Source organism: Glossina fuscipes, unplaced genomic scaffold, assembly GCF_014805625.2.
Source record: "Glossina fuscipes isolate IAEA_lab_2018 unplaced genomic scaffold, Yale_Gfus_2 86, whole genome shotgun sequence".
Taxonomy (NCBI): Eukaryota; Metazoa; Arthropoda; class Insecta; order Diptera; family Glossinidae; genus Glossina; species Glossina fuscipes.
In genome coordinates this window covers 1,956,518-1,977,897 of record NW_023998440.1, presented here as the reverse complement: position 1 = coordinate 1,977,897, position 21,380 = coordinate 1,956,518, and positions in this window count along the sequence as shown.

Here is a 21,380-nt window from a genome sequence, read left to right as displayed (position 1 = left end):
TTTTTTTTTTTTTTTTTTGCAGCTATTTTGACGATCAGTTTAGTTTAAAATATATTTTACAGTCTTTCGGTTAACACTTCACTTAAACTGTGTCTCGCTAGCTTAATAATAATTATATGCTCTATAAGCCTGCATTTGTTGGTAATTTCCATGTAGCTCAAAATGTCTGAAAGTCTTTCCATCAATTTCTCTCTTTCTTTTATTCTTATTTCTCGAATTTTTCTTTCCTTATTTTCTTTTGCCGTTTATGCTATGGAGTTCTTATTATGAAATCGAAAAAACCTAACCATATAACCACGTGACCATAAAAAATCAATCTATCATCTACAGCTGCTGTTCACAGTCACACCACGGTCTATAAATTTTCAACTTTTTTCCTATTAATACTTTTAGTTTGTCTATCTGAAAAAGAACTTTTTTTTCTATTTTCTTTTAGAGAAATGTGTTAAAACTCCAGCTGTGTGCGGTTGAAACATTTGTCAGGTAGTCGAGCCCACATGGGTTTTTGTTTCTCTTTCATAAATATCAAACATTATGAAATTTGGTGAAATGCAGACACAACCACATGCAAGCCTATATATACATATTTGCCATTTTAAAGGTTTTCCTTTGCTTGCTTTACAATACATTTTATTATAAATTTTAACAATTATTTTGTGTTTATGTTTTTGTCATAAATTTTTTTTCTTTTATGTTTGGCTTTATTATTGAAAATATTTTAAATGTTTTCATTATATTCGTACACTTGCATATACAAAGGAATGTATATTTGAAAGCAAAGAAGGTCAATTTTGTGGTCTCTGGAAATATTGTTGTGGGTTATCAATTAATTTCATTTAAGGGTTTTTGATTCAGCTGTGAACGAGGGACGGACAGACATAGAGTTAGAGACAGAGAGAAGATGATGTGGCGACAAACCTTTTAAAAATTCTTTTTAAATTAAATATTTTAAAGATTCCCATTTATGTAAGCCAAAAAATAATTAAAATAAAAATTTTACTGAATAAATTTCAAGAAAATTATGTCCTTACAGAGATAAATAGATACATTTCGTTATGGTTGACACACATCACAATTTACGCTATAGAAGAAAACTGCCTTTGGTTTTTTGTTCATCGCCTTTTGGTTTTTTCCTATAATAGGTATAAAACATGGTCTAGATTTTGTATGGAAACGCGAACAAATTGTAAACGTAAATTTTTTATACTTCCTTAATAGCAGCACATGATAAGCCTTTTTTCTAAAAGCTGAGATCATGTTTTATATAATTTTAATTTTGAAACAAAGCTATTTGTCTTGAAATCGTAGAGGTTGAAGCCCCTGCCTTATTTTTATATGCAATTTCAGCTTATACATAGTCGGACCACGACAATGGGTTTTTGAGGTTCATTTGAAGTTTGAACATAGATTTTTTGATAATTTCATATTGAATTTTCGAGGATCGTTAGCCATGACGTTAAACTTAAACTTCTTCGTTTATCTGGCGATTAGATCGACGGGTTCTCAATCAGAAACGAGTTCCGCCGAACGGAACCAATTGACCTAAAATTTGAAAGAGGGATGCGTTGACGGACTGTGTGTATATATATAGCACAGTCTGTAAACACTGTAACCGTAACATGTAACAATTTTTTTATAAGTCGAAGTTTATGTGGATTCGCTATACATCGTTAATGCTTTTCTGCCAACAAAGATGAAGCTACCGCCTTCAAATTTTGCAGAAAGATTGGAGCTTCTCGCACGCAGGTTGACATTGAAAACGGACTAAATCAGGGGACACGCTCGCTTACACTGCGACGTAAAGTGAGAACACATCCACTCTCTTAGATTTTTGGTCGCTACTTGTAAACTGTGAACAATAGATAAGCGAAAGAAATGTCCACCTGTATTCAATAAAAATGAAAATAGTCAGCCACGCCCACCCAATATTATAGAGTATCTGAAATTTCGCTTATTAGTGGTTTTTAGTTTTCGTTGAGATGAATTTTCTTCTTTGCTTCACGTTTAAAGGTTTTTTTATTTTTACATACTTCGAAATCAAAGAATATAAGGTCTGTGCATAATTGATATGCTTATATGTCGATCATTTGAATAAACAAACCAACATGAAGTGTAAATAACCTTCTGTCCAAGACATGCGATTGTTTTCTGATTAGAAACTTTTGACGCTTATCGTGGCACGATTTGTTATAAAAGGACGATTAGGGTTAACATTCGCTGCAGATGGGGGAAAAATACTTTCTTTCCATTTCATTACTAATTGTAAGCGGTATTGCGGACGGCTGAGTGCACTTAAACCTATAAAGTTAAATTCGGGATATCGTTGCCAGACTTCGACTTTGTTACTCAATTGTTTTTTGTAGCAAAACTTGAACAGATGCACATGACTGGTATTAGACCAATCTTACGCTAAGCAATAGTATACGGAATATATAGTAGAAAGGTTTACTTTTATTGATAGTCGATATGCCACATTTTATTCGCGTATGTATCTATGAATACCTTTGAATAGCGCGTTGAATGCTGCTCAACATATCTGAAACTCCTAAACATGTCCTTTCGTAATCTTCTCTTAAAATATTCATAACATTAATTTTTGTCTCTGTATTTAATTGGGTTACCATGCGATAAGGTTTGCGCTCCCACGAAACCCCTAATGGAAAGATACTCGCAAAACTTTATAATTTGTTGCTGACATTCAGACCTTTTTTTGGTATTGTCTACATAAACTTTACTTAATGGTTTTGTGCGGCCATAAAATTTTACATAAGTTTGCTTCTTTCACAGACGTGAAATAATGTAATCATTTCGTATGCAACGTTTCAAAATATTCATCGTAAACATAACAGAAATTAGAAGTCTCCACGAACGAATGATAGTTTGATCTATGATATATTTGATTAAGAAATATTCGTTTCTATACGATGTATATGTGTATGTTTGCCAGTTTGAGATATTTTTCAATTAACGTTTAACTCTTCTTGCCGTTTTTGCGTTCTTCCGATTTCCTGTGCGTCCAAAAATAGGGTAACGAAAACAGTTGAAATGAACATACAGGACATGTACACGAAATTGATGTTCAGAGGCAAAGGTTTTGAATAGCCTTAGGCACGAGTCATCGATTTAACCACTGAAGCCAATATTTTGAAACCTAAACCTAAACCAGAATAATGCTGAGAAAAGATGATTATGTTTAACACAAAATGGCAGACCAATGGAATCAAATGAATTGGAAAGTTTTATAATTTTTTTTTTAGCTTGTGAGTGTTAATGGAAACCAATTTAAACCAAAATACACAAACAATGAAAAATTTTTGCGCCTAAAAATCCAAGGATGAATAAAGTCTTGATCCTTCTTTAATCTAACTTCGTTTCCACTGTTACCAAGCGCGCAGATTCATTTTTAGCTCCACCACTAGGTAGCAATCTTAGACCGAATATATTGGCGTACAAGGGGAAAATCGATGGGCAGATATATTGCTGAATCGAGTTCCCCACATTTTTATATATCCAAATAACGGTTAGATAGAACCTGAGAAAATCTATCACCTTCTCTACGCTGAAGGTGACGCTAAAAACTCGAAATCCTTTCACTATGTACTAATTTAGTGAAATATTAAGTTGAAATTACATTGAAGTTGAATGACTTACGATCGTCGCTACCTATTGCCTGCAAACATTTATACAAAATGCGGTGCTGACCTTTTAGCCAACAGGTGCAATCCTTCAAGTTGCAGTGCGGGCTGGTAAAAGAGAAAGCCCTACGATGCCATACGTGTGCAAATTGAATGATGAGTTTAAAAATGTCATATTGGCAATGTGACTGAAATTTTACACTAAAGTACGCAAAGGGGCGAAAACAACATAGTCTATTGTGCTCCAATGGGAACAATATAACAAGACGCCCACATTAATATAATTTAAGAAACAAAAATACATTCTTTCTAACCAAACATATTATGCCTTTTCCATTCCGACCTCACTGTGTTCGTTAGGTCCAACAAGATGGTTTGAAGAAAGATGCTTAAAATTAATGAACATTTTTCGACTAAGCTGTTTAGATATTCCCTCTAAAGATTGACTAGAAACCTTCTGATTTTAATTTTTACCTTTTCTTTATTCGCCTATATGGCCGAGTAGGCAAAGGATCTCGACTAACAGCTTAATGGCTGTGGGTTCAAATCTCAAGTGCCGCAGTACTTTCAATAATGCCGTGGAATGGGTCCATTTGGTGACTACTCCATCTTTCATTAAAAAAGACGACCAGCACATACCACTCAAGTCATTCAATCCTGGACATAAGCAAACATGTCAAGTTTTAAACTGCCTTTACCTATCCGGGAGCACAACCAAGGAAAAAGGAAAAGGGATTGAAAAGCATTTAAACAGAAATTGGATAAGAGTAATGCTATAACCGCCAGCATATACGGATGTAAAAATTTATATAGATATTTATTTACCAGATCCACAAGTAGCAATGTTTAGTGCAAAACAGAGCCGAAACTAGCAACGGCCCTATATGCGAAAAAAGGTTGGCCAGGTAACATCACAATAGCGGCAAAAATAATAATAATGACTATACGCTTGATAATTCAAACCAAAGTCTATCATTGCAAGTATTTACTCGCACATATATTATCACACATACATTACATCAAATGATTATTAAAATTGCCGAGCTAAGCTGACTTTAATCTGATTTCAGTCTTCTTCTTTTTTAAAATTGCCATGAAGATAGACTAAGTATTTCACAATCTGCAAAAATTATCCTTTATTATGCGTATCCTTTTTTTATTATTCCAGCTATCGAAGGATCTACCCAAAAACGCATTCATGTATAAGAATAAGCAAAATTGTCTCTTCTTTTTTTCTATTGCGGTGAACACCAACCAAACGGTAGTTGTTATACCATAGTAGTGTTAAATGAACATTATAAACTGATAGATAAACACACACGCGAAAGCAAAACAGAAAAAAAAAAAACAAAAAAAAAAAATGCTTTTAATGACCACAACACGTTTGCATTCATTCAACAATAACAACATGAAATTGCTCTTCCAAAATTGTACCCTAATTCCGCATCTTTATAGAGCATTAACGCATTGGTTTATGATTACACAGAGAGCTCTTTCGAAAAACCATACGCGTAGTTTGTTAAAATTCCGTTTTATTAGAGACCCTTTTTTCCGGGGAATGGCATTTTAAACCTTGAAAATGAATATGATAATTGCTTTTTGGGGTTATCATCTGGTCTTCATTCATTTAATGAAAGTTTTTAGCATGCGATGATAGAGAAATGGTATAATTTTTCTTTTTTATCTTATGAGTTACCGAAAACAGTAAAGGAACGTGCGTTTCAGGGTTAGTTAAAAAGAAAAATATCCACATGTATATAAACGAAAGCTGAAACAATATGATTAGTGGGTATACTATGCTATGCTATGCTAACGTTGTACCCATTAATAGGCCAATTAATGTTTGCGTGAAGGTGAAGCAGAACATAGATGGTAAAGGCTTCAGATTGAGATTAACAGCCAAGTAAGTGCTGTGCTTTAAAGTCGAAGAAAGGCTGATGAGAGATCTAACCGAAAATTCATTGGGAAGAAACCCAAGGTAGACAATCAGTCAAAAATGCTCTTTAGTTTTACTTAGAGGAACACAAATTATTCAATCCTACTCTAGTTGAGTACACTAAGTTTATATGTTATGGAAATGCAATCTGATGCCTGCAAAGAATTAGCTTAGAACACTTTAAAAAAAATCGGAAATCTATATATAAAGCAACCGGATTTACTTAAAGTAATTAGATTGACGTCATATACGTTTAATCAATTTTATGAACCTTATCTGAGGGAGTTAACAAATTTGTTTTCGCTCAAAAGATAACTCAATGAAAGCAAGCACAAAGCACATATATATATATATATATATATATATATAGCTGGTATTGACCACATAGGAATACATGGGAGTATATATATATATCATAATAAACTATTTCCCTATACCGCTAGCGGTAAAGGATATATTAAGTTTGTGCGAACGTATGTAACAGGCAGAAGGGGTTAGGATAGATTCACCTTTTATTATACGTCCCAATTTCTGAGTCGATCACGAAACCTGTGTGGCCGTCTGTTTCTCTATCCGACGTTTTCACATGGATATTTATGTTCAAACCTGCAAGTCGCAATTTTTGAGATATTTTGATGCAATTTGGAACTGATGTGCTTTAACACAAGGGCGCATTTTATCGAAAATCGTTGCTCTCTTTCGACCACTCCCCATATAACGCTCTACTTTGAAAAGTCGTTATGAGCAAAAAAATTTAAATTTTCAAAAGTTTTCGACAAAAGTGGTTAAATAATGATACTTGGAAATTCTAAATTCGCTGGCTGGGACGATTTTTTGAAGCCTCTCTCATATAACCATTCCTGTGAAAACTGAATCTGTATGTAGTAAAAAGGCATAATTTTTAATATTTCATGGTAAAAATTAGATTGACATAGGATTCAACCATATCGAATTTGGACCACGAAGGTCTATATTTTGGATACCACGATATAGAAGGATTCCTCCAATATTCGGGCTTTCATGAAAAGCATGCCTTCGTATGGAATTCATATGTATATGTTGGTGTATTATTACCGAAACAGGTGAATAACTGTACTAGGCGAAGTGGCGTACGGTCGGCCTTGTCCCAATTTTTTTATGTCAGCATTTCTCATGTAGTTGACGGACTTGTGACTAATGACATTAACATAATATACGTAGAAGTTGTATTGAACATTTATACACTGCCAACAAGAAAATGTAAAGAAAACAGTAAGTAAGATCCTGATATGCCTCTTACTGGATCGTCGCAATTATATTTTATATCCATGTGAAGGTATTCGTTTTTAAAAAGCATTAGTTACAAAACACATTTCAACCGATATAAGTGACATACAATCAAACGTTACAGACGTCGTAAATTTAACCAAAAACATAGAAGATTGAAAAACATCAAAACACGATGGTTCAGCTGATCATCAACCGGGTCGAATCAGACAATTCATTACAGAGTGTTCAAGCATTAAATAACCTTTGAATTTATCGTGGAAGCACTAACGCCAAAATCGATCAAGTTAAATATTGTTTTCAAGATTTTCAAATGGAAACGTTGTTGCCATAATATGTTCTGCTGTAATTTATACTAAATGCCTAAACATTTGCTGCGGAAGGACCGTGCCGACTCGATCGCGACACTCTTTGACCTAGATCTTCGCAAAGCTCAACATGCTTTTCCCCTTAATATTTAAATGTGCATTAAGAGACAATTTTCAATCGAACAGAACTGCGAGACCAGAAATTAGAGCTGGCTTATCAAGTTGCCGATTATTTGAAAACATTTATGTGGTAAGGGGACGAACAAAATGATGTTGGCGAACCTAATTCTGTACAATTATTTTTATGTAAAATTTTCTATAATGTGAATACTTAAATTGCAAGAGAGGTGTAGGATCTAAACTATCGGCTAGTACGATTCAAAAGGCGCACGGTAAATTTCTGTGCCAAGTTAGTACTATGCAACAATCGTTATCATGAAAAATTGAAATTTATACCTTTGTACCATATGAAGGTTTACTTCTTATAGAAATAATTGTAATGGGTGTGTTCTAAAAGAAAGTCGCCCCATTTAGTTCAAAGTTTTCCCAACAATTTAGAATGCCGAAATATTATTACTAAGCGATCTTTCTCGAGAAATTTTCAAAATTGCAAATCCTTTTTTCAAATTAGAAGTTACGTGGGGATTGGCCGAAAATGTTATTCAAATTAATTCATTTTCAATGCAGTTTTTTCTAGGGCCATAATGAGCGAATCCTCCGATTTTTGCCAAAATATTTTAACAATGGGCAGACATTGCACATACAGACGGATGCGTAAACTTTGATCCATTCAGAAAGAAATTCTAAATCGGCCGGTATAATAAGAGACAGACTTAGGTCAAATTTTTCTAGGTGTTACATGCATCCGCACAAACTTCATGTACCCGGTGCCACAACTGGCTCGGGGCATAAGAAATAAGAATTTTATTAACATATGGAATATAGTTCAAGTTTCAATTTTCGTTTAGTTTGTTTTGTTTAACGTAAATAAAACCGTGAGTTACTGTCTTGAATATGGTATTTCTTGTCGATATCAACAGTGTAACTTCTATTGTCTTATCACCTTTAGTAATGTACTAATATATTTGATCAGCGTAGTGAAATATTCATGGATTGCTTGCGAGGTACATAGATTCAAGAACTCAAGATTTTTAAGCACTCGTCTGGGGTTATTGTGTTGATATATGTTATTTACATTTCGTGCTTTTGAATCTGATCAGCCTAATATTTATTTTTTATATGCAAACTGAATATTGATTTATTTTATTACTTGCTTTAAGTCACCCTCATATCGAAATTTATAAGTAGAGAATGTAATGATAATCTAAACAAATTTCAATAATTGCTTTTAATTAACTTAGCACCGTTTGGAGTGTGTTTTAATTAAGAGCAACCGCTAACATGTTCAATTTATGACCTTGACCACAGACTTCCTGATGGAAAATGATGGTTTTGTTTTGTAAATTGTCTCGCCTCCATGCAATGAAAAAAGAAAAGAAAAACAGCAAATAAATAACACAACAAAAAGCGGAATATAAACCACAGGAAGAGAGGGTTAAAAATAACAGCTGTAATTATCATTACAGGTTACGTAAAATATAGTCGGTTGTGTTGGTTTTATTAAAACAAATGAACATGACATGACAAAACGCTAAGAAAAAAACTAAAACTAAACGTTTCTTTGCTTTAACAATGGTTATTGGAATAACTTGAAAAGGCAGCTGCTACAAGTTTCAATAATGAATTCAAAAGAGAAAATTCGGAAAAAAATCCTGATACCAAAAAAAAATCTGATAATAAAAAGGAATCAAAAATGTGACCATGAGGTGACTGAGGGATGTTCATGGTTTAGATGAATAATTGAAATATATCCTCGCATAATGCTCCCGTGCGCGTCTCAGTGGATTGATTTATATTTTGTTTTAGAGAGAAAAACCTCATAGCATTTGAAAATACTTTAACCTCTATCTGTTATATGAAGAGATGAAGATAAAGCAGCTCTTTCCTCCCAGCAGTATGTTTCAACGAAAAGATCCGGAATGGACGTCTGCCCATGCGAAGTAGAAATACTGGCAACAAATTCTTCGATCCTTTTTTCTTGTTTGACCAATCACAGGGGGCATGTCCCCCACTCGGGTAACACTGTACCCATTATAAGAAGACTGAAGAAAAGGAAAGAAATAATGAGATGTGTGCCCAATCGATAATTAGCAGTATGCCTTTGCCCACTGAGCACTCGTTGTAGCTACAGTCAAAAATAAACTTTACCGCACTTGAGATTTGCAGCTTCTACTCGCCTACTCAAGCAGATAAGTACGCAAACAAGCTTTAAAATTCTCAAAAGAGAAAGAGATAAGATATGAATGTTTCACTTGCCAAGTTGCACTTGCAGTTTCTTATCTGTTGTACTACCAATTTTGTGATGGTGTATATTGATGCATATATTTTCATATTTGACTTGTAGATATTTCATAAACACCTTTCATTTTTTCACTGAAGCTTCTCTTTCTATTTTTCAGATCCTTTTTAATTAGGCTAAATTAAAGTGCGAAAAGTAGGCTCAATATGAAAACTGACGAGGTAAGCGTTAGTAGCAGTCCGGAGAAAGTAATCATGATATTAACAGGCCGATAAACGAGTACCTTGTGCTTTAATCGCATAACCGCTAATGAGTAATATGGTTACATATAAGAACTTACGATCCGCTAAAGCAAAATAAAAACCGAATTTGTTGCATTCTGTTTTATGCTATTATGAAAACAAAGGGAACTGAAAATGGTATCGTATTCATGCTGGGCATGCCTCTTTCACCATCTCTTCTACTAATGCTTCCTTAAAAGAACTTAAGCTAGGCGGCTTTAATGATTTTCATATTCCTCGCGAAATAGATAGGTAGAACAGACCCACTAAGGTAATCGAAAAGACAGGCAGAGCGACAGATAGGCACAGTTCTCGACTTGACAAGGGATATTTTCTCCAAATAGTTTTATCTCGTATTGGGAATGCCAACGAATTGTACCGTTGCATGTCCCCGCTCGAAGTTTGTTAGTAAATTTTACTTATATATAATTTAATATTTATGTATACTTTTATATATTTCTACGAGTATAAAGGGAGATCTACTAATTTTAATACATTATGCTAGCCCTGGCTACAATTTTAAGTGACTTCTTGAATTTACATAACATCCCACCCACTCCGGCCTTTTTTTTATAGGCTTATACGGTTGTCATCTACTTCTGCTTTGCTTTTTTCTACATTTATAAGACGGTCACAATAGTTCGAGAAGGATTGGATAGAATGAGTTCGATGAGATTGGCACATTTTTGAAAATCAATTTTATATCACTCAAATCAATAGAAATTAGCCTGAGACGTAATTCCTCCTTCTTGCCGTTTTCTATGTAAATTTTGATGCTGCTATCAGGCAGGTGTAAAGCAAGAAAAGTTCTGTATACTAACATTTTGCATTATATTTCAACGCTGAGTAAATCTGATTTCGGTTCGCAATGCTTCAGTACCGTTTGTTAACGCATTTGTTACATGTCGCACATATAAAGTTTTATCTCACTGTTTGTCGTCGTTGACTCGTTCGTTACGTGACATGTTAAGAAAGAGCATTTCAAAATCCGATATTCTGCGTAATTTTATACAATTGTTAGCGTTGCTAATTTTACATAATTGATTTGACTTTTTTTGTAAAATACTAACCAAGTAACTATTGATTTTCCTCAAAACAATTCAGCTTCTCCTGCATTACATGTAGTTAAATCCTTTCCTGCTAATGAGATTAAAAGAGAGTGGACGAATTCAAAAACGTCGTTTAAACAAGTTAGAAAATCGTCTTCAATTGAAGATAGCGCGTAACCATGGAGCTTGCATTCTTTTCTGTTAATAGTTACCAAAAAAGTTTAAAACGGAACGATGGGGAATTGGTTGGCTTTAGAGATTGTACATTTTTGAATCGATTCAAACGTCTTCATCTATTCGTCTGCAAAACCTAAGAGACCAGCTTCCAATCTGGCAAAAACATTGGAAGTTCTTGCACGCAAGTTGATATCGAAAATGGGCCGATTTGGACCAAGAAGTGGGATTAACTGCTTTTTCCCAAGTAAAAAGGGTTGGATTTTTTGCTCGTTGCTTGTAAACTACAACAGATAAAAGGATAGAAATTTTTAAGTATATTCAATGAGCAATTTTCTACAAAAGTGTAACAGATCATTCTTTGTTCATTCGAAATGTTTGCAATACTTATAAGAAAACTTCAGAGACTTTAAAAAGCAAATATACTCTACATACCGAAATTTGGCATACGTTTAGCCATATCCATTTGTCCGTCTTCCCATCTATGTAAACGATGCCGTAAACATTTTCGCCGCTGTCAAATATCGGTTGCAGATTTCACTCTAGTATTTGTTGCATGCACGCTGCTATTGAGAATGAACCAAATCGGTCAATGGACATGCCTGTAGCGTAAAATGAGCATCTATGCTTTCACAGCTATCATAACAAATCTTAATATGGATGAAAAAAGAGCTCTTTTAATACTAGTTGCAATTGGCGTTACTAATAATTATTTCTCCAACTAGCAAAAGTAACGAATGGAACCTGCATTCTTATTCAGTTTCTTTTCTTTCATTTTTTAAAAGTTATTTTTGTGGAAAATTTTATCGAATCTAGCGTTAAACATTTCTCGCGTACGGGTTTCCAGAGTAAGTGCCTAGTGTTTTTGTTCTCTTGCTTGAATTTTATACCGATTTTAGAGGATGTGTTTGCTTTCTTTTCACTTCTGGGAAACACTTGGAATTAATTTTAATAAAATCCTTATGAAATTATTATTTTTTTTTTTTTATGTGCAGTCGTGCATTCTTTAATTTTTGTATTATTTGTTATTTTATTAAGTTTACAAAGGCGCTCAAAGCTAGTGATTGATTGTTGTTTTAATATAGAGACAAAAACCACACAGTGGGATTAGATTTTGAGAAAACAAAGCAAAAAATAATTTCAGAAAACATTGTTTGAAACATGTAACAAAGAAATAAATAAATTCGTTATTAAATTCTTGGGTAGTATGCGCACTTGCAACAAAACTTTGGATTTTTATATAAAAAATGTGATCGCAAGTTAAATTTTTCGCTTAAAAAGAATCCAGTATCTACAAATACTTAATGAAAAATCATAATAGTAGCCGCTGGATGAGATCTCTGAGATCGCAAAATCTATAATGTAAACGTCAAGACCATCTTGATTTACTTTTATTGTGTTTTCATTTTAAACCCTGAAAGGAGAACTTTTACAGCTTTTAGCAGTCTTAGTTACCGTAGCTCAATTGTTGGTCAATTGCTATTGGGGCGAGTGGAAAAATGTCGCGATTACCAAGTCGTTGCTCACGTGTTAATGTCTCAATGCAGTTTGGCCGAAACGTTTTTTCGTGGCTATAGTGAGTCTTTAGTCAATAAATGTGATGATTACACTTATCGATTGGGCATAAGCTCTCAGCACATTACCCTGTTACACATGCAGGAGACCATCCCCTAAGTGGTTTAAAAAAACAAAGAACGGGCGTCAGCAACGAAAGATAACATCAGATTATAAACTATTTCTATAATCTATTTCTTCGACAAGGTTTCCTAGAGTAATTCTTATAAAATACTTCTGTAATATAGCATTTCTTTGCTAAATGAGAGCGTTTAGGAGATAAATTCATGTTATGATTAAACATTTAAACACTGTCTAGCCTATCAAAAATGATGATAAGACTGCGAAATTTTAAATAGCCCAAAATGTCGACACCATGTCGGCCCACACACTCTTCCACTTGTTCAAAATAAAATTTAGAAATGCCACCCTATTATTAGGGCACACAATGCGATAAAGTTATATTATTCTTCAGTAATACTAGCTTATGTTCAAGAATTAAAAGTCTTTTACAAAACTTTTGCTGGGTAGACATAATCATTCTTCTTTACACAAAGGCAAATATGCACCCTAAGTAAACTTAAATACCGATTCAACTTTTAACGAAGAAACTGTGTCTCCAAAAGTTTAAAGAATTTAAAAAGTTAACAATATTTTCGGACAAAATAAATAATAAACAATTTCTTTATGCCAACTTATGACAGTCAAATGCAAACTATATTTGCGGATGACAGAAACAGAAGAAAATTTCTTTACGATGGCCACCGTGACAGACAGCATATATATACATGTAGTGATAAGAGGCTTTTAAAAAGTTTTTATCGGTAGAAGTTCGCTACATTACCTCGGTACAATGGTAGCAGTTAGTTATTGCTTTTGCTCGCTTAACATAACCTCACTTTTGGCGTAAAACGATTCTCTCTTAGTTCCCAAACTAGATCTTCTGTAAAAATGTTTTGCAAAGAATTTGCTTTTGATAACGTAACCTAATTTTGAGCGAAGGTTTTTGCAAGTTTTTTTAATGAATTGAAAATATAAGCCAAAGTAAAATTGAAGGTAATTTTGCCTTTTGTTAACCACTGCACTCCAATTTAAATAAAACTGCATTATTATCATGTTGGTGCTCGTTTCCTTTGAAACAAAAACAAAACAAATATGTAACAAATCAGTATAAAGGAAATAACAATGACTAACAACGACGTGTTTTACCAAAAAAAAAAAAAAAGCAAAAACAAAAAAAGGAAAGAAAACGAGAAAAAATAAAAATCTACAGAAGCTACTATAAATGTTTCAGTCCAATTTTTCCCTACTCTATGTGTGAGCAAATGCTCTTAGTTTCTTGAATGGCAATTTGTATTGATGACTGCTACTTTTATACTATAGTCTACTACTCAATAGTAAATGCTGTTGTTAGTATTGCTTGATGCTGGTGCTGCTGTTGTTGCTGCTACTGATGGTAAGGCTAGATGTTGCGACATTGATAATGTCGATGATTGGGAAAAGAGATAACTGGGTAAACACAATAAACGCACAACAGTCATTTTTGGGTTGTTTGCGTATCATGCAAAGAACTTTGTGCTCTGGTTACATAGATACAAAGAATGTTATACAGAAAACAAAGTGCGTATGCATTTGTCAAGAGAATTGTCAATGTTGGTTACTTTGTAAATATCTACCGGCACAAACGCATATGGCTATGTATGTATGTATATATGTATGTAATGCACTTGTATGAAATATAGGCATTTGACATATTATCGAAGTACGTGAGCGTTCGTACTTGTAACTTGTAAAGAAATAGCGTACATTTGCTTCAATGAATATACAGCTAAGTGTCTTGTTGAGTTATCAAAGTTTGTATATCAGTGCAAGTTTACCACCATTGCGATAAAAGGCAATATATATACGTAAGTAAATATGTACTTGAGAAAACTTTTATAACCAATTTTCGTTATTGAACAAAAAAAAGCGCTTGTCACAAGCCCTGCTAGGATGGGCAAAGAACTGCTCGGCTTAGAAGAGGGCGAAAACGAGAGAGAGAGAGAGAGAGAGAGAGAGAGAGTGAGTGAGAGAGCGGTGGTTGCAATCTTATTAGAGAAAAAACGAAATTTTTTTTATTTCATTATTTACTCTTCATCTACGCATTCCATGCTCTAAACATGGGCGTCTGTTTCGTTTTATTTTTTATTATTATTTTTTTTTATTATTTTTTTTTTTTTCGTAAACTTTGTCTTCTCCTATTCATACAGCTGCATGGGACTATATATGCACAAGGTTGGTGTTTTTTTAAAAACCCGCATCTCGATTTCTGGTTTTTTTTCGCCTGACATCAACCAATACTTATACGCATACGCAGATGCACACGCATACGCATTTATAGCAATAACAAGCAAACAAACAGACATATGAGCATATATCTCATATAAATTTGTAAAAATTTTTTTCAAATATCCTTAGGCTTCATTTGTCTGCTTTTGAAAATTGTCCTTTTGTGTCACTTTTTGGTGAATTCGCTTATATGGCATTTTGTGTTTTTTTTTTTTTTTACATAATTTTTGTTTGTTTTGCTATTCTCCTCTTTCTCTATCTAATATGCTCAATTTCATACACTGAGTGACAGGCTTTGCTTTAGTCACTTAAATCTGGTCTGGTTCGGTCTGCTTTGGCTTGGTTTGGTTTGGTTTAGACATTGCTTTTTTTTTTTTTGTGTTTGTTTTTGGTCTGACCTGACGTCTGCTTTTACATTTTGTTCATCATTGGAGATTCTGTGCCATTTAATTTCATTGCTTTATGACAAAAATCAATGGGAAAAAAAGCTTCAAAACGAGAACAATAAAAAACTGAAATTTTATTTAAATGGAACTCACTTGAAGATTATATACACAAGGAAAAAAGAAAAAAAAGGAAGAAAACAGATGAAAAAACTTTTTTAAAACTAATGAAAAATCCTGACATAAGTAGGATTTAGTTATCTAAAGGAACCGAAAAGATCAAAATTGCACAAAAACACAAAAAAAAGAAAAACACTGCAGTAAGTGAAAAAGATATGAAAATGAGATATATGTCGTCTGCTGTTTCCAAGAGACATTATCATGAAGGGAAAATGCGTGATAACCAAAGTTGGTTGGGCTTTTCACGCTCAATAATGTCTTTTTTTTTCTTCTGCCAAGCAATTAATTATTATTGTTAGCTTTTTGTAAAATTTTGCCTTAACTTATTTTTCTTCTTAAAAAAAAAAACAAATAATCATCGCTTTCTCTCGAATGTTAGGAATTTATCGTGAAAGAACGACAGATTACGTTTTATTCAAAGTAGTGTCCATCATCAACTACTGCTTTTCTCTCTTCTTTACAGCAGCACTCGCATACCACCTCGGAAGGACTCTTCATCTTTTGAGGCTATCGGCGGATCGACCCAATTTTAGGTATTTCCTAATTTTTGTAAAGCGTAGCTCAAAGAGACCATGTGGAATCGAACGGACCGAGTTGGAACTGGAGGGCAAAGTCTGGTGAGTACGGCGCGTGGGGTAGTTCTTTCCATTTGAGCGTTTCCAAGTTTGTTTTGATGGGCGTCATAACATGCGGACTGCCACTATCGTGTAGGGGAAGTATTTTTTATGTCGGAAGTAATAATGGGCGCCTTTTTTCTTGAGTGCTTGGCTCAATATTATTAATTGTGTCCGGTAGAGAGGTCCAGCATTAATTCGCTCGGTTTGAGCGACTCATAATACACGACAGTGTATTCCATGGGAGAAATGCTGCTTGTTATGCTTAAAAAAGTGTTTTTTGCTGATGATTAAAAAGGATCAACTACGAGAAACCGAAGAGAATGAAATCATCAACATCGATAGCCAAACCGAATATTCGAATGCAAGTGCATGTTCTTCTTACGTTTAGGACGAATCTTCCTTTGATAACATCCAATTCCATGTCTTCACACACTTTCGTCCTTCCACTGCGTTCTCTATCTGTCAACTTCATCGTCTTTAAACTTTTAAAACCACTCCAGACAGCTGCTCTCACTTAAAGCAGCCTCACCTATAAACCTGTCAGCTCCGGATCTATTTAAATTTATCAGGATTTTTTGGCACCAAACTTGACATTTTCGCTGGAAAAAAACTATGTGATCATGACGCAGAGTCACCAATACTTCAATGTTATGTTGTTATTAGATGACGAATCATACAATATTACGTTTTACATCTGGCAATTGCAACAAAACCTTTTAATGTGTATCATCTTTTCTCAAATGATGGAAACTTATTTGTTCTCGTTAAAATTTTTCCATTAAAATTCATTTAGATAGCGACTGGATAGAACGTTGCTCATGATTCGTCCGTTAGAAAAATTGCACAGTTAATCCATAGGCCTATGTCCCGCTCCCAGAACGCCGCTATTGCTGCCTATTTATCTCGATTGAGATTTTATAAGACGAAAATACAATAACTTGAAGACGTTGGAGCCAGGGACAACTGGGATTTCCCAAGATGAAACGTCATGAATTTTGATCATTCAGGCCGAGTACAATAAAAATTAATATTATGAGAAAGCCGAATATTGACAATGGATGGGAAATATTGGGGAAAAATATTCGATTTTTAAAATCCACCATTTTTGTCTAAACAGTTTATTGTCAAAAGAAAAAAATTGAGACAAAAAGTTTATACATAGGAATATTTATGTCATTAAAACAAGATCTTCTTTCACGAAATCAGTGAAAACGTTGTTCATATACCGACTGACAACCTAATGCACCGACAAAAGAAAGAATGGAGAGAATGGGTAGATAAACGATCTAAGAGGGCAGATTAAGCAAGACGTAAAAAATTAAAAGGACGGACAGCTTAAGGCGGAAGATCAAATCATGGGGCAAAACATACTAGGTAAACAGAAAGGAATTTTATCAAGCGAACAGGAATCGAACGAACGTATGGGCGATTAAATAAATTGTTAGACCCATTAGGCTACAACCATCTCCCTTTATCTTTCCCTTTCTTTCCTTCTTCTTCTTTTACCGTGTTACACGAATATAGGACATCGCTTGAGTGATTGGTCATTTAAAAAAAAAAAAGGTGGATTTGACTGGCAGGTGAATGATTAGGTGATTAAATGATAATGTACACCACTGTGTTTAATACCGCCATTCATATATCGGCTTTTCAAAATAAGGCGTTATATGGGGAAAAAGTGGTCCGATCCGAACCATTTTCAACAGTGTTTGTACTTAGGCCGTAACACTAGTGTATACCAAAGTTCATCAGAATGTTTCGAATTGCGTAGTCTATAGATTGACCAAAAGAAAACAAGACGGACAGACAAGCTTAAATCGAGTTAAGAAAGTGGTTCTGAATCGATTTATATAACGAAAAATTTTAATCACTATTTGTCATTATTCCTTAACGAGGCATCAAAAGGGGGAAAAATGGACGTGTGAATAGATGATTACACAGACTGATGGACAGACCGCTAACAATTTAGAAACCCACGTTCATTGAACTTTTGCGTACAGTACCTACGATGCCTTGTATGTGTAAATAGTGCAATGTATGTAACAAGTTTAGTGTGCGGCCGGGCCTTCCGGTTATACAAAAGAAATGATTGCTGCCGTTAACAACAATTAAAATTGGATTTTCATCTGCATACGTTATATGCCTAAATGCGCAGTAAAAAAACAAAGTCTGTAAAAATTCGATCTGTAATCCAATTAAAGCCTTTCAATGAAAAAAAAAAAAAAACAAAGAAAATAAAAAAGAAAAATCTATAAAATAAAAACATAAAAAGAAATCAAATAGAGTTGAGTAGGTACGTGTTGCATAACAATTTTTTAACTACAAATGAAATGCAACAACAGTTATTACCGAATTCACATTTGTACGAGCACGAGTTATCCAATGATGTGAATGCATTGAATGAATATTGTCCGAATGCAGAACATAACTATCGATACTACGCATACCAAAGTAGTTCTCTATGGCTGTGACTATTGTAAAACGTTTGTAGCATTATATATTAAATTCTATGGTAGAAACTCTTTGATTATCTCTCAACAGAAAAAAAAAAAAAAAAAAAAACACAGTGGATGTAGTAAAGACGTATAGATATAATCTTGATATGCACACTGACTTTCCTTATAAAAACAAGTCATATGCATCTTAAGGCGAATCTTGGATATCTGATATCTGAAGCGAATATTTAACAGTAGAAAACTTATTCCGTAAACACAAAATCAGAAAATAGTCGAATTACGGGCCTATTCAAGCTCCCACCAAAGAAGTGCTAAAGAAGAAGCATATAATCTGTAGATTGAATATTACTGATAAGAATAATTTCAATTAATAGTTTACTGTTTAAACGTATGTGGATGTAGAAGGAAAGTCGTGAAAGTGTAGAGAATAAATGGGATGGGAATAAGTGGGATGGGGGTGGGATAACCTTGGCGGCTTATAAGGTATTCCTTCCAAGAATATTTCGTTGATCTTCTGGCCCCATTCAAATTTGTGGCTTACCGTTGTCAGATCCGTAAGCAGCTATTAGAAGGTATGTAGGCATCGGCCAATAAGACCCCTTTGCTTCAGACTTCAGATTGCAAGTTACTTGTTTAGATGCCTTGTTCTACAATCGTAACGGATTTCACCATTTTGTGAATCTGTTTATTATTTTACCAAATAAATGCACCTTTTCTTTCCTATTACTTCACTCGACTCTTCGAAAAGGTAATTCATATCGTTGATGCTTCGCACACAAAAAAGAGAACGGAAATGTTCAGTTCACTTTATCTTCTTCTTGTATTCGAAAGTGGAAGTTCTAACTTAACCGAGCTAGCTGGCTAGCTAGTGTGGGTTATACAACATTTATCAGGGGACTTTGACTATCACTAACCTTACACTATGGAGTTAATATCGAGAATACTACTCAATTACTTATTCTAACCAACATGAAAAACGATTTTGGTTCTTACAATAGGCGCAATCAGAACTAAAGGGGAGTATAAAAGGCGGGGTGTAGAAGGTGCAATCAGAGTTAACAATTTGATCAAGAGATACTAATTGAGAAAGAATTTAGGATTTCATCAAATTGCTGGGATGGTTCGTCGTTCTTATTAACTTAATTGACAACCACAATCTATCAGTTATGAGCCAATTTTTCGGGAAACTAATACAAATGGAAAAGAGTTTTCTGAAAAGCGCTGGGTTGACTTGGTGGATGGCTAGACGAATAGTTCCGACTTTACATAAAGAATCTTAAGTTTGCCTAGAATACATGCACACCATACCACATATAGGAATCGCTGAGGCACTGTTTTTGATTCGTTTGCAAACTGACCGCAAAATCTAAAATATCCCCAACTTTCGATATAAAAATAAGGTCAATTTATTTCGAAATCGATAAGGGAAAAAGGTCAAACTAAATAAATTAAGGGATTTCTTTAAGCATTGTATTCTCTAACTATTTATTATCCTTTTAAAGGCTCAACGAAGGCAGAAACAAAATCGAGTGTTATTCTAGTTCGCAGCACCAAATATTTGGTTAAAGTGACATTGTGACCTCGTAAAAATTAAATAAGAGTAAAAACCAGCAGGTCTTTTCTTTTTATAAACAAAAAACACACAAAAAAACAAACCCTTTCTTTGGAACAGAAAAAAAAAAAAAAAAAACAGAGAAAAAAAACACATATAAACGACTTTATAGGTCAAAAACCTTCAATAAGCAGTAAATAATACGTTGCTACGTACACTTGTCCAAGCATTTACTGTACACAATATGCTGCACGTAGTAGTTAAGCATTTTTATTTTGCCCCTATCTTTCATTCCATATACCCTTTCCCGAATTCCGAATAATTCCATGTAATTATGAAGAACGTTTTGTTTGTCTTCTGTATTTATTCTACAAAAAAAAAAAAAAAAAAAAAATAGTAATAAAAACCCAGTAAAATTATTACATAAATTTTTTATACTTTTCTGTTGCAATAATGCACATGACATTTCATGGTATGCCTGAGATTACGACCGTACAGTAAACACTGGAACACCAACCCACACAATACAATCTATACTTGTGTTACACCCAGTGACTGAAAAGAAAAGGTATTCATGAAATGATATATAGAAAAATAGGTATGTATGTTGGTACGAAATATATTTAGAGTATTGTAGAGTAAGGGAAACTATACAAAAGAATTGTAATTAAATTAATTACAATATGATAAAAAAAAAGCAAATAAAAAATAACTCAAATATATATATATAAGAGCAGCGTTTTTCATAAAAAAAAAAAAATACAAACAAAAAGTTATAAGGTATATATATACATACATGCGTTTCTAGGAATTGCTGGCATTTATTCATAAAAGGATTTTGCAGGTCCTATTGCAATAAAGCTACGAAGAATTACGATGCCTGTGGTTTCTTAAGATAACTATTATTTATGCTTTCTTTCTTTTATTGCTTAGCAAAAGTGTTTTAAAATTAAAAATATAAAACTGTAAATAAAACAATGTCAGCCAGCTTGATAAACGTAAGCCCATTTATGGAGTGCTCCTCACGCCCTATCCTATGTGAAGGATACCAAAAGTACACAATAGTTTCCGATATAAAAAACTCTATAACAGCATTGGAAAAGTAGCAGTGAAAGCGGAAGGGTTCTTATGCGCCTTTAAAAATCGCCAATCAAAGTGAATGTTGCTATTACGAAACGGATATTGTAGAAACAAGAAATTTATCTGATTACCTGGCAGAATGGCCCAGGCTACAAGAAGAACGAAAGGAGAGTAAGCAAGCTAGTGTTGTTTACACAGATTGTTCTAAGACTATACTAATTT